This window comes from Anser anser, assembly GCF_964211835.1.
Source record: "Anser anser genome assembly, chromosome: 14".
Lineage (NCBI taxonomy): Eukaryota > Metazoa > Chordata > Aves > Anseriformes > Anatidae > Anser > Anser anser.
The window spans coordinates 21035677-21047801 of NC_139735.1; the positions used below are offsets into that span (position 1 = coordinate 21035677).

Below are 12125 nucleotides of genomic sequence, written 5' to 3' on the forward strand. Positions count from 1 at the left end.
TCCTAAGACCAGTGGATTGCTGTTATCCTTTAAAAGTAAGGGGGCTGAGGTTTTAGGCTCAGATGTAAGAGTTAGCAGCTCTTGTTGGTTAAACCCTCCCCTCGGCAGGTAAGAAGGTTTGAACTTCTATTCTTAGAATCACAGTCTAATGTTTGGTTTAAACTATACTTGCATGAGGGGATTCCGGAGATCAGTTCGGGTTTGAGGATTAGGAGGAATATTGGGATAATGTGGAGTGTTATGAGCAGGTGTTCTCGCGTGGTTGAGTTTTGCATAGATGTGATGTGGGAGGGGATTGAGCCTCGTTGGGTCATTAGTAGTATGAATAAGGTGTAGGAGGCGGTTAGTAGGGTTGCGATTCCTGTTAGGATGATCGTGAAGGCAGATCAGTTGAATAAGGTGATTATAATGGTTAGCTCTGCTATGAGGTTTGTTGTTGGGGGTAAGGCTATGTTTGTTAGATTGGCCAGCAATCATCAGGTAGCTATGAGTGGTAGGAGAGGTTGTAGGCCTCGTGTGAGTAGTAGAATTCGGCTGTGCATAGTTTGTGTTGGCTAGGCAGAATAGTATGGAGGAAGTTAGTCCATGGGAAATTATTAGGATCATTGCCCCTGAGAATGATCAGTGGGTTTGGATTATTCCTGCGGCGATAACTAGGCCTATGTGGCTAACGGATGAATAAGCGATTAGTGATTTTAGGTCTGTCTGTCGTAGGCAGATTGAGCTAGTCATTAGGGCGCCTCATAGGGCCAGGGTTAGGAAGGGGTAGTGCAGGAGGTTGGACAGTGGGCCCATAAATAGAGTGACTCGTATAATTCCGTATCCTCCTAGCTTTAGTAGTAGGGCGGCGAGGAGTATTGAGCCTGCGATGGGTGCTTCTACGTGGGCTTTTGGCAGTCAGAGGTGTAGGCCGTATAGTGGGGCTTTTACTATGAATGCTATGAGCAGTGCTAGACCTGATAGTATTCCTGTCCATGAGGTGGATAGGGTTGGGTGGGTTAGTTGTAGGGTTGGCAGGTGCAGGGTGCCAATTTTCACGTATAGGTGTATGATTGTGATTAGCAGGGGTAGAGAGCTTACTAGCGTGTAGAATAGCAGGTAGATGCCAGCGCTTAGGCGTTCTGGTTGGTTCCCCCATCGGGTGATTAAGATTAGGGTGGGAATGAGGGTTGCTTCAAATGAGATGTAAAATAGTGCTAGTTCTGTGGTGGAAAAGGCTAGTAGGATGAGTGGCTGGACTGCGACTAAGGTTGAGATAAAGATTCGTTTGCGTTGTAGGGGTTCTTGTTGCAGGTGGTTTTGGCTTGCTATGATTATGAGTGGGAGTAGTCAGCAGGATAGTACTAGGAGGGGGGATGAGATTTGGTCAATTCCTGTTCAGTTGGATAAAAATTTGTAGGGGTAGTAGGTTGGGATTAATCACTGTAGGCTTAGGGCAGCGATTAGGAGGCTGTATAAGGTGGTGTTAGTCCATAGAAATTTTGGTGGAGACAGCAGGGCTGTTGGAAGAAGTATGATTGTGGGTAGGATGATTTTTAGCATTGCAGGAGGTTTAGGTTGTGTAGATGGTCGGAGCCATGTGTGCGGGTGGAGGCTACTAGGATGGCCAGGCCTGTGCCCGCCTCACACGCTGAGAAGGTTAGCATGAGAATTGGTACCATGGTGAATGAGGAGACTTGGTTTTCGATGGATCATATTGATAGGCCTACGAATATCGATAATATTATGCTTTCAAGGCATAGTAGGGCGGATACTAGGTGGGTTCGGTGGAAGGCTAGTCCTAGTCCGCTGAAAATGAAGGCTGAGTAGAAGCTTAAATGTAGGGGCGACATAAAAAAGTTACAGGGTTGGCTGTAATCTGCTGGGTCGAAACCAGCTATCTTTTTGGTTAGACTAACTTTCTGTTATTCTGCTCATTCTAGGCCCCCTTGAATTCACTCGTAGGCCAGTCCGAGTGTTAGGAGAAGGAGGATCACTACAGTTCAGGTGAGGGTCATTAGGGGGGATTGGAGTTGGACGGCTCATGGCAGGGGGAGTAGGAGGGCGATTTCTAGGTCGAATAGGACGAACAGGATGGCTACTGAGGAAGAATCGGACTGAGAATGGTAATCGAGCAGATCCAAGTGGGTCGAATCCACATTCGTACGGTGAGAGTTTCTCTGAGTCGGGGTTTATTTGGGCGAGTCAGAAGTTTAATGCGGTTAGGGCGGCGCTTAGGATTGATGATAGGGCGAATATGAACATGAGTGCGTTCATTGCTCTCCTCTGGGTTTATACCAGATTCTAGAGATTGGAAGTCAATTGTAATTAATATACTAGAAGAGCAAGATCCTCATCAGTAGATGGTTATGTAGAGGAATAGTCAGATGACGTCTACGAAGTGTCAGTATCAGGCTGCTGCCTCGAATCCGAAGTGGTGGTCTGATGTAAAGTGGAACTTGATCAGTCGGAAGAGGCAGACGGTCAGGAAGGAGGATCCGATGATTACGTGGAGTCCGTGGAATCCAGTGGCAACGAAGAAGGTAGATCCGTAGACGCTATCGGCGATTGAGAATGGGGCTTCGTGGTATTCTATTGCTTGTAGGGCTGTGAAGTAGAATCCCAGGAGGATCGTTAGGGTTAGGGCGTGGATGGCGTGTTTTCGGTTTCCTTCTGTGATGCTGTGATGGGCTCACGTTACGGTAACGCCTGAGGCTAGTAGGATGGCTGTGTTTAGTAGGGGGACTTCTATCGGGTTGAGTGGTTTAATTCCTGTTGGGGGTCATTGGCCTCCTAGTTCTGGGGTTGGGGCCAGGCTCGAGTGGAAGAACGCTCAGAAGAACCCTAAGAAGAAGAATGCTTCGGATGTGATGAAAAGGATTATGCCGTATCGTAGGCCTTTTTGGACTGTGGGAGTGTGATGGCCTTGGAAGGTGCTTTCTCGTACAATGTCTCGTCATCATTGGAGTATTACTAGGAGTATTGAGATGAGGCCTAGGGTTAGTAGTATGGATGAGTTGTAGTGGAATCACATGATTAATCCTGAGGTTGTGAGTAGGGCGGCGGCTGCCCCGAAGATTGGTCAAGGGCTTGGGTCAACTATGTGGTATGAGTGTGCTTGGTGTGCCATTAGATGTTTTCTTGTAAGTATAGGCTTAGAAGGAGCACGAAGACGTAGGCCTGGATTATGGCTACTGCTACTTCTAGGATGGTTAGGAGTAGTAGGATGATTATTGTTAGGATGGATACTGCAGGAAGGGTGGGTATTAATGCAATGGAGGCTGTAGAGATGAGTTGGATGAGTAAGTGTCCTGCTGTAAGGTTGGCTGTAAGGCGGACTCCGAGGGCTAGGGGGCGGATTAGTAGGCTGGTTGTTTCGATCAGGATTAGTGCGGGGATTAGGGGTGTAGGGGTACCTTCGGGTAATAGGTGGGCTAAAGAGGCTGATGGTTGGTTTCGTAGGCCTGTTAGTAGTGTGGCGAGCCATAGTGGGAAGGCTAGGGCTATGTTCATAGATAGTTGGGTGGTTGGGGTGAATGTATATGGAAGGAGGCCTAGAAGGTTGATTGTAAGAAGTATGATTATTAGGGATGTAAATATTATGGCTCATTTGTGGCCATTTTTGTTGAGTGGGACTATTAGTTGTTTTGTGATTAGGTGAAGGAGTCATGTTTGGATAGTAGAAAGGCGGTTGTTGATTCATCGGTTGTTTGGGGACGGGAATAGTAGGGCTGGGAAGAGTAGGGATAGTAGGATTAAGGGGATGCCAAATAGATTGGGGCTGGAAAATTGGTCAAAGAAGCTTAGGTTCATGGTCAGGATCATGGTGTGGGTTTGGTAGTGAGGGAGGTCTTATTTGATGGGGGGTTGGTTGTGGTGAAGGCTAGTAGTTTTGGTTGGATGAGGAGTGCTAGGGTTAATCAGGTTATAATTATGATTGAAAATCATGGTGCGGGGTTAAGCTGTGGCATATCATTAAGGAGGGGGAAGTCCCTCTTTGGCTAGCTTAAAAGGCTAGTGCTGTTGCATAGCTTCTTAATGATTAGGATGATGATAGAAGGGACGATCAGGCCTCGAAATGTGGGAGTGGGGTTGATTCTACTACAATGGGTATGTAGCTGTGATTAGCCCCGCAAATTTCTGAGCATTGTCCGTAAAAAATCCCAGGCCGGGTGGTAATGAATGAAGTTTGGTTTAGTCGGCCTGGGATTGCGTCTGTTTTAACTCCGAGCGTTGGGACTGCTCAGGAGTGGAGTACGTCTCCTGCAGTAATGATCACGCGGATGGGGGATTCTATTGGGATAACTACGCGGTGGTCAACTTCTAGCAGTCGGAAGTGGCCGTTGGGTAAGTCTGGGGTGGGCACTATGTAGGAGTCGAATGATAGGTCTTTGAAGTCTGTGTATTCGTAGCTTCAGTATCATTGGTGGCCGATGGCTTTTAGGGTGAGGTCTGGTTCATCGATTTTGTCCATTATGTAGAGGATTTGTAGGGATGGGAGGGCGAGGAGTACCAGGACGATAGCAGGTAGGATTGTCCAGATCAGCTCTACTTCTTGGGCGTCTACAGCATTGGACGAGAGTTTTTCTGTTAGTATGTGGGCTAAAAGGTAGAGAACTAGGCTGCAGATAGCTAGGGCAACGATTAGGGCGTGGTCGTGGAATTCAACGAGTTCTTCTATGATGGGTGATGAGGCGTCTTGGAATCCTAGTTGGGAGTGGTTGGCCACATGAGATGTACAGGATTTTTACCTGTGATTTAGTCTTGACAAGGCTATGTAATTGGTTTACTAACGTCTCATAAGAAAGAAGCATGAGCGGTTAATGCAGTTGGCTTGAAACCAGCATGTGAGGGTTCGATTCCTTCCTTTCTTGTACTTGGACGAAGGCCGGTTCCTCGAAAGTATGGTATGGGGGAGGGCAGCCGTGGATTCATTCAACGTTTGTGGTAGTTAGTTCTGGTTGTAGGACTTTTCGTTTGGCCGGAAAGGCTTCTCAGATGATGAATATTAGTATGATTACGGCTACTATTGAGATTAGGGAGCCGATGGAGGAAATGGTGTTTCATAGTGTGTAGGCGTCGGGATAGTCCGAGTATCGTCGGGGTATTCCTGCTAGGCCTAGGAAGTGCTGGGGGAAGAACGTTAGGTTTACTCCTGTAAATATTACCCCGAAGTGGGCTTTTGCTCATGTTTGGTGTAGGGTAAACCCAGTGAGTAGTGGGAATCAGTGACTAAATCCTGCTAGAGGCCATCCTAGTATAGGTAGAAGGTAAGTAAGGCCAATTTGGGGCTGTAAACTAGGATGATGGCGATTCAGCCTAAGTGGGAGATGGACGAGAAGGCTAGGATTTTGCGTGTTTGTGTTTGGTTCAGTCCTATTCAGCCTCCTAGTGCTGTTGAGGCTAGGGCCATGGCGGTGAGTAGAGCTGGGTCGAGGGATTTGGATGTTAGTAGGAGCAGGGTTAGTGGGGGGAATTTTATGAGGGTCGAGAGTAGCAGGGCTGTTATTAGTGGCGATCCTTGTAGTACTTCTGGGAATCAGAAGTGAAATGGCACTAGGCCCAGTTTAATAGCGATTGCTGCTGTCAGTAGTAGACAGGAGGTTGGGTGGTTTATTTGTGTGATGTCTCATTGGCCGGTGACTCAGGCATTGGTTATGCTAGAGAATAGGACCAGGGCGGAAGCAGCTGCTTGGGTTAGGAAGTATTTCGTTGCGGCTTCTACTGCTCGTGGGTGGTGGGATTTGGCAATTAGGGGAATGATGGCTAGTGCGTTGATCTCCAGTCCTGTCCAGGCCAGAACTCAGTGGTTGCTGGAAATTGTGATTGTGGTGCCCAAGATGAGGCTGAAGGTTATGATTGGGGTCGCGTAAGGGTTCATTAGTAGAGGAGGGGGTTAAACCATCATTTTCGGGGTATGGGCCCGATAGCTTGATTAGCTGACTCTACTAGAAAATAATATAAGGGAAGTATGGAGAATTTTGATTTCTCTTGTGTGGGTTCAATTCCTACTTTTCTAAGGTCAACAGGAAATGAGAGGGCTGTTATACCTCTATGTTCACTTTATCATAGTGACCCTTTGTAGTTCAGGCACATTTCCTTATGTAAGGAGGTAGGCCTGCATAGCAGATAGGTATGCTGATGTGTCAGAGGCACAGAGCTAGTGTGAGGGGTAGGAAGTTTTTTCATAGTAGGTGCATTAGTTGGTCATATCGGAATCGTGGGTATGAAGCTCGGACCCATAAGAAACCAGAAGATAGTAGGAGGACTTTTGTGGCTAGGATGACGGGGAATAGTTCTGTGGGTGGCCCTAGGGCGCTTGGGTTTAGGAATATGATGGCTGTAAGTGTATTTATTAGCATAATGTTCGCATATTCAGCTAGGAAGAATAAGGCGAAGGGTCCTGCGGCGTATTCAACGTTAAACCCTGAGACTAGCTCAGATTCACCCTCTGTGAGGTCAAAAGGAGCTCGGTTTGTCTCTGCTAGGGTGGATACGTATCATATTATTGCTAGGGGTCATGAGGAGAAAATGAAGTATAGAGGCTCCTGTGCGACGGCAAAGGAGCTGAGTGTGTAGCTTCCGCTTAGTATGATTATTGATAGCAGGATTATGGCCAGTGTCACTTCGTATGAAATGGTCTGTGCTACTGCCCGTAGGGCTCCGATTAGTGCGTATTTTGAGTTCGAGGCTCAGCCTGATCATAGGACTGAGTAGACGGCTAGGCTTGACATGGCTATTAGGAAGAGAACTCCGAGGTTTAGATCTGCTAGGGGAAATGGGAGTGGTAGTGGTGCTCAAGTGGTGAGGGCTAGGACAAGGGCTAGTATTGGTATCAGAATGAATAGAAGTGGGGAAGAGGTAGAGGGTCGGATGGGCTCTTTGGTAAATAGTTTCAGTCCGTCCGCAAATGGTTGAAGTAGGCCAAAAGGCCCGACAACGTTAGGGCCTTTGCGGGATTGTATGTAGCTTAGGATTTTCCGTTCTACTAGGGTTAGGAAGGCTATGGCAATCAGGATTGGGATGATGTATAGGAGGGATATAATGAGGCAGCTTAGTGTTGTTATTTGAATCATGGGTGAAGCTAGGGAGAGGATTTGAACCTCTGGGGAAAGGGCTTAAGCCTTCTGCACTTGCCGGGCTCTGCCACTCTAGCTGGTCCTTTTCTAGGATTGAAAGTGGTGGGGGAAGGCCCTGTTCACGGTTTAGTTGGTTTCACTGCTTAGAGGGGGGGGGCGTGCTTGTGGTATTGGCCCCACTTTCCCGGTCCTTTCGTACTGGGGAGAGTGTGTCATAGATAGAAACCGACCTGGATTGCTCCGGTCTGAACTCAGATCACGTAGGACTGTTAATCGTTGAACAAACGAACCCTTAATAGCGGCTGCACCATTAGGATGTCCTGATCCAACATCGAGGTCGTAAACCCCCCTGTCGATATGGGCTCTTGAGGGGGATTGCGCTGTTATCCCTGGGGTAGCTTGGTCCATTAATCAATTATATTGGGTCTGGTCACTGTTAGCACTTTGAGGGGTAGCTCTAGGTAAAGAGGTATGGTCTTGTTTTTGGAGGATTTGTTCTCCTCCAAGGTCGCCCCAACCGAAAAATATCGACCAGGCTCTGCGATGGTAGTGGCCCCAGTGGGGTTGATTGAGGATTCGCGGTGGTCGTTGATTTTTAAGTTCCACAGGGTCTTCTCGTCTTATGTTCACATCCCCGCTTTTGCACGGGGAGATCAATTTCACTGATTATCTGTGAGAGACAGTTAAGACCTCGTTTAGCCATTCATACAAGTCTCGATTTATGGGACAATTGATTGCGCTACCTTTGCACGGTTAGGATACCGCGGCCGTTAAACCTAAGTCACCGGGCAGGCATCACCTTCAATACTTGTTTAATTTGCTGAAGGCTATGTTTTTGGTAAACAGTCGGGCCTTATTAATTTGCCGAGTTCCTTTCACAGATTTTAATCGCTCTTATAGGCGCTCCTGAGTCGGGTTAACAGGGTTAGTTAATACGTGGTCTTGTAGGGGTTTTTGTATCTGTCTAGGTCTGTTAATAATGTTTCTATGTAAGCTTGCGCCGTTAGAGGGGTGTGGCCCTGAGTTACTTATTTTAGCATTAATTCTCCTATATTCATAGGTTGACCTGTTTGTGATAAGGGAATCATCTTATTTTGGTATTTTTAGGTGGTGGAGCTTTGACGCACTCTTTTTTGATGGCTGCTTTAGGGCCCACGGTAGGATCAGTAGTAAGAATTATCCGCTAGTCGAGGTTGTGTCCTTTTTTAATGGAGCTGTCCCTCCATTAAATAGCTCTTAATCATCTCATTAGGGTTCAGGATGTCCGGTAGGGAGGATTAAGGGGGAACTTAGATTCGTTTCACAGGTAACCAGCTATCACCCAGCTCGGTTGGCTTTTCACCTCTACTGACAAGTCATCCCACTCTTTTGCAACAGAGACGGGTTCGCTCTCTTTAACTGCTTGAAAGTAGCTCGCTTGGGTTTCGGGGGGGCAAACTTTAGTTCACTTTGCTTGGTTGTTCTCGCTAAACCATGATGCAAAAGGTACAAGGGTTGATCTTTGCTGTCTGTCGCTTTGATTGTTTCACTGCTATTTCATCTTTCCCTTACGGTACTGGGGTCTCTATCGCGTCTAAGTGTCTTTTCTATCGCCTATACTAAGACTGTAAAATGCTTTAGTTTAATTAGTTTAGTAAATTCTTTAGTTTTGGTGTACTATTTGTGTGGTTGAGCTAGAGGGGGGGCTTCAAGACGATCCGGTCTAGTAGATATCTTTCAGGTGTAAGCTGAGTGCTTTGGTGTTATAGCTACGTCTTGATATTCTAAGTACACCTTCCGGTACACTTACCTTGTTACGACTTACCTCATCTTCAGCGTATTTATGGTATTAGTTATGTGGGATGTGGCTTTTGAGGAGGGTGACGGGCGGTATGTACGTGCCCCAGGGCCGGCTTAAAGTAGGCTCTATTGTCCCACTTTACTGCTAAATCCGCCTTCCAGAAGTGGTTTCACGCTTCTTTCCGTGTGCCCTATGAATAGGGAATGTAGCCCATTTCTTCCACTCCATAGGCTATACCTTGACCTGTCTTATTAGCGGGGTGCTATTGTGTCCACTGTTGTGCTCTCATTCGAGGTGGGCTGGCGACGGCGGTATGTAGGCTGTGTTGGCAAGGGGTGGTTGGGTTAATCGGGGATTATCGATTGTAGAACAGGCTCCTCTAGGTGGGTTTGGGGCACCGCCAAGTCCTTAGAGTTTTAAGCGTTTGTGCTCGTAGTTCTCTGGCGGATACTTCGGTAAAGTAAGTATCAAGATTTAGGGCCAGGCATAGTGGGGTATCTAATCCCAGTTTGGGCCCTGGCTTTCGTGGGTTTAAATCAGTCGTTAGTTCCTAAGATCATCTTAATGGTGTGTTTAGGTGCATCTTGGGCTTATGACAGCTCAGTTGCATTTTGATCTTAGTTAGCTAGGATAGGCATTTTACCACTCTTTACGCCGTGTCAATAGGACGGTTGATTTGGGTTTCTTGTATGACCGCGGTGGCTGGCACAAGATTTACCAACCCTTGAAGTTAGGCTGTTGCTATAACTAAGTCAAGTTTGCACTCATTGCTTAATGTTAATTACTGCTGAATACCCGTGGGGGCGTGGCTTAGCGAGGCGTCTTGGGCTACTACTTGGGTGTGCCTGATACCCGCTCCTCAAGGCCTGTATGGGGGTAGGTGGTCGAGGGCGTTTACACTGGGGCGCGGATACTTGCATGTATATATTTAGCAAAAACCAACCGTAAGGTTAGGACTAAGTCTTTTGTCCGCAGGCATGTTTTATGCCATCTTGGCAACTTCAGTGCCATGCTTTGTGTTAAGCTATGTGGACGGGGGTGTGGTTAGCTGATAGTTGAGTGGTGAGTGAGAGTGAAGTATATGAAATTATTGCTTGTGTTTACTATTTTTAGTACTGGAGTTTCTCTAAGTCCTAGGACTAGGAGGAAATGGTGTTTCATAGTGTGTAGGCGTCGGGATAGTCCGAGTATCGTCGGGGTATTCCTGCTAGGCCTAGGAAGTGCTGGGGGAAGAACGTTAGGTTTACTCCTGTAAATATTACCCCGAAGTGGGCTTTTGCTCATGTTTGGTGTAGGGTAAACCCAGTGAGTAGTGGGAATCAGTGAGTAAATCCTGCTAGAATGGCAAAGACGGCGCCTATGGATAGGACGTAGTGGAAGTGGACACTATTTGTCTGATCCGTACTAATTACCGCCATCCTACTCCTTCTATCACTCCCCGTACTCGCCGCCGGTATTACAATATTACTAACTGATCGAAACCTAAACACCACATTCTTCGACCCCGCTGGAGGAGGAGACCCAATCCTGTACCAACACCTATTCTGATTCTTCGGACACCCAGAAGTCTATATTCTGATCCTACCGGGGTTCGGAATCATCTCACACGTAGTCACGTACTACTCAGGCAAAAAGGAGCCCTTCGGCTACATGGGAATAGTCTGAGCCATACTATCCATCGGCTTCCTAGGATTCATCGTCTGAGCTCACCACATGTTTACAGTAGGAATAGACGTTGATACCCGAGCCTACTTTACATCAGCCACTATAATCATTGCCATCCCTACCGGAATCAAAGTATTTAGCTGACTAGCCACCCTGCACGGAGGAACAATCAAATGAGACCCCCCCAATACTATGAGCTCTAGGATTTATCTTCCTATTTACCATCGGAGGATTAACAGGAATCGTTCTTGCAAACTCTTCCCTAGACATCGCCCTGCACGACACGTACTACGCAGTTGCCCACTTCCACTACGTCCTATCCATAGGCGCCGTCTTTGCCATTCTAGCAGGATTTAGTCACTGATTCCCACTACTCACTGGGTTTACCCTACACCAAACATGAGCAAAAGCCCACTTCGGGGTAATATTTACAGGAGTAAACCTAACGTTCTTCCCCCAGCACTTCCTAGGCCTAGCAGGAATACCCCGACGATACTCGGACTATCCCGACGCCTACACACTATGAAACACCATTTCCTCCATCGGCTCCCTAATCTCAATAGTAGCCGTAATCATACTAATATTCATCATCTGAGAAGCCTTTCCGGCCAAACGAAAAGTCCTACAACCAGAACTAACTACCACAAACGTTGAATGAATCCACGGCTGCCCTCCCCCATACCATACTTTCGAGGAACCGGCCTTCGTCCAAGTACAAGAAAGGAAGGAATCGAACCCTCACATGCTGGTTTCAAGCCAACTGCATTAACCGCTCATGCTTCTTTCTTATGAGACGTTAGTAAACCAATTACATAGCCTTGTCAAGACTAAATCACAGGTAAAAATCCTGTACATCTCATGTGGCCAACCACTCCCAACTAGGATTCCAAGACGCCTCATCACCCATCATAGAAGAACTCGTTGAATTCCACGACCACGCCCTAATCGTTGCCCTAGCTATCTGCAGCCTAGTTCTCTACCTTTTAGCCCACATACTAACAGAAAAACTCTCGTCCAATGCTGTAGACGCCCAAGAAGTAGAGCTGATCTGGACAATCCTACCTGCTATCGTCCTGGTACTCCTCGCCCTCCCATCCCTACAAATCCTCTACATAATGGACAAAATCGATGAACCAGACCTCACCCTAAAAGCCATCGACCACCAATGATACTGAAGCTACGAATACACAGACTTCAAAGACCTATCATTCGACTCCTACATAGTGCCCACCCCAGACTTACCCAACGGCCACTTCCGACTGCTAGAAGTTGACCACCGCGTAGTTATCCCAATAGAATCCCCCATCCGCGTGATCATTACTGCAGGAGACGTACTCCACTCCTGAGCAGTCCCAACGCTCGGAGTTAAAACAGACGCAATCCCAGGCCGACTAAACCAAACTTCATTCATTACCACCCGGCCTGGGATTTTTTACGGACAATGCTCAGAAATTTGCGGGGCTAATCACAGCTACATACCCATTGTAGTAGAATCAACCCCACTCCCACATTTCGAGGCCTGATCGTCCCTTCTATCATCATCCTAATCATTAAGAAGCTATGCAACAGCACTAGCCTTTTAAGCTAGCCAAAGAGGGACTTCCCCCTCCTTAATGATATGC

The 12125-nt window shown here is 47.2% G+C and overlaps 1 long non-coding RNA gene across 1 annotated transcript; it reads right to left on the reverse strand.

Annotated features, from left to right (window-relative positions):
* Positions 1-4778: 4778 nt before the first annotated feature.
* On the reverse strand, positions 4779-11293 carry LOC310881617. The gene is made up of 2 exons (XR_014572472.1): positions 11104-11293; positions 4779-4948 (listed from the first exon to the last, which is right to left on the reverse strand). It is a non-coding gene; the product is annotated as an uncharacterized lncRNA (long non-coding RNA).
* Between the last annotated feature and the right edge of the window lie 832 nt (positions 11294-12125).